Below are 2,567 nucleotides of genomic sequence, written 5' to 3' on the forward strand. Positions count from 1 at the left end.
TCTCGGCCTCCCGAAGTGCTGGGATTACAGGCTTGAGCCACCGCGCCCGGCCGAGAATATTTATATAGAAATATTGTATGTCAAAAATTCACAAATTAATTTACTTTGGAGTAAAATTGAATTATATTTATTTTACCATCATAACTTCTAGTTTTTGGTTTTAAGATCTTAGGACAAAAAGATTTGTAAGTAAAATATCTTTCAATCTGTAACAATATATTTGAATGAAATTTAGACCCAGAACCTGCAATAAAAGTCAAAAACAAAACAAATTTTAGAAACTTAGACCCAGAACTTTTTGTATTATTTTTATTTTCTCTTTAGTCTTTACGTGATGGTTAATCTTTAGCCTATTGCCCATTTGTATTTCTTTTGTATTTTTTCTTGTAACACAGCAAGGACCCTGAAGTCATTAAACCAAAGTAAGATTTCCTGTATTTCCATCCAACAACTTTTTAAAGTGTTTGTGTTGGAGAGTAAGAATGTTTAATCTTTTGTTAATAAATTATTACTTTATACACACTAATTCTTACGTATTTATTTTTTCTTTCTTCACATCAGTGTAGTAGTTACTTTTAACCATGAATTTATAATTCAAAGTAATCCAGTGTTTCATTTGAAAAAACCTTTCCCAGGTAGAAAATCTTCATTTTAAGATTTAGTTCTATGAACTGTCAGCCCATGGGGAATATTAACATATTTAGTAGCTTTGGGTAAATTAAGGTGGTGACGATTAAGACTCTGTGTTCTCATTTTCCAAGCAGGAAAGTTTTTCGTAAAGGGCAAGTGAAGTGCGCTTAAAGCGTTCAGAGTTTGCTTTGGGATTTACATTTTCTTGGGAAGTGTATTAGTTATATCTTGCTGCATAAAAACCACTCCAAAATTTAGTGGCTTAAAACAACAATAATTAATTATTTCTGACTCTTCTGTGGATTGGCAATCAGGGCGTTTCTTTGCTGTACTTGCCGGGTAACATTCATGGGGCCGCTTGCCGTCATCTGATGCCTCAACTAGGGCTGGGATGTTCCAAGGTGGAGGAGAATTCCTCAGTAGGCTAGACGGCCTCATCACAGCATGGTGGTCTCAGGGTGTCAAAGTGACACAGCAGGAACTGCAAGGCCTCTCAAGACCAAGTCTCCGGATCTCACATAATCTCACTCCTGCCACCTTTCATTGGTCAAAGCAAATTACTGATTTTACAAGGCTCTGCCTTTGGTCCCACAGGCAGGAGGTCAGACTGCTGCGTCAGGGCAGGCATAACTGGGGCTGCCTGTCCCTGTGGAGAATGACCCTTGGCAGCCCGGGCTGGCTGCAGGGGCTTTGCAGCCTCTACCCATACACTCAAGCTGGAAATGACTTAGGGGGCCAACAGGGACATGACAGGCCCTACTGCATAGCGAGTGCCCTGCGTGTGCACCTGTACATTCCTCCCCTCCCCGAGTTGTATGGGGTGCACTGTGCCTTTACCCTAAGTCCCTTCTTGGTCAGTCCCTGGTTGTTGTCCCTTTGTGGTGGTCAGCAAGAAACGTGCAGTTTCAGTTCGATGCGGAGTGGGATGGCAACTTTAGGGAGGGGAGTTAGTTACTCTAATATCAGTTAGACGCTATTTTACAAACTTATAAGTTCAACCTTGAATCAAGGGTGTGAAGAAATAGACTCCATCTCTTGATGGGGAGAGAAAAAATGACACACTGCCAAGAGATGTGGATACAGGAAGGTATGATTTATTGGACTATTATGATAGTGATTTATCCCAGTGGCCTTTAAGAGTCCTTCCAGGATTCATATAGATGCTTAATGGTCTTTCTCATGTCAACGAAAATAGGAATTCATTGCAATTGAGACACTTTCTGGTCTTCAAATTTAAGAATATTCTAGAGACGGGCAAACTATTCTAGGTCAAAGTTTCCTCAAGTGCAAACTGTACAACTGGGTTTTATTCAATTTACTGATTTGTTTTTCTTTAGAAATGTACAGCCTCTGAAGACCCTGCTTCTGAATGAGCAGGCTGGAGTTTCTTTGGGATCCGGAACTCATATTGGATTCGCTACCTACCATCTTGGACAATTCATGTAGGAAAACAAATCCTCATTTGTTCAAACAATAGATGAAAATTATTAAAGTTCGAACACACATTACATGGTAGCCTTATGTTTCAAAGAAAAGGAAAGAGATAGTTGAATCAGGGTAAAACAATCCACTCACAACCTTAGGCTAAGACACTTACATAGCTTGTCTTCTAGCAAACTGCATATTTAATCTGCTAAGGCAATGGGTCCCTTGTCTGGAGATGCGACTGCCACTCAGGGTCATATCTTTTGTTCTCCTCTGAACTCTAGTCTAGTTGAAGTTTTCTAAAAATCCGGGAACTCTTATCCCCCAATCCCTGCAAAATGGCTTAATCTAACATGTCACAAAGAAGGAAACTTCATGTCTTAACTTGGGTTAAAAAATTTTTCTAACTTGACACAATTTTCAAAGGCTTCATCAGTTTAAAAAGATTCTTGTGCTGACTCCATTAGCAATATCTGGCAGCTGCTACTAGGCAGCAAAATCTACCATGACTA

At 39.6% G+C, this 2,567-nt stretch overlaps 1 protein-coding gene across 1 annotated transcript in view; it reads left to right on the top strand.

Annotated features, from left to right (window-relative positions):
- Positions 1-2,138, top strand: part of PEX5 (peroxisomal biogenesis factor 5) — a 38,273-nt gene extending 36,135 nt beyond the window's left edge. The window contains exon 18 of the mRNA XM_011983064.1: positions 1,968-2,138. The gene's annotated coding sequence lies outside the window, so the exon portion shown is untranslated. The remainder of the gene's footprint in view (positions 1-1,967) is intronic.
- Positions 2,139-2,567: the final 429 nt, after the last annotated feature.

Source organism: Mandrillus leucophaeus, unplaced genomic scaffold (genome assembly GCF_000951045.1).
Source record: "Mandrillus leucophaeus isolate KB7577 unplaced genomic scaffold, Mleu.le_1.0 Scaffold245, whole genome shotgun sequence".
Classification (NCBI taxonomy): domain Eukaryota; kingdom Metazoa; phylum Chordata; class Mammalia; order Primates; family Cercopithecidae; genus Mandrillus; species Mandrillus leucophaeus.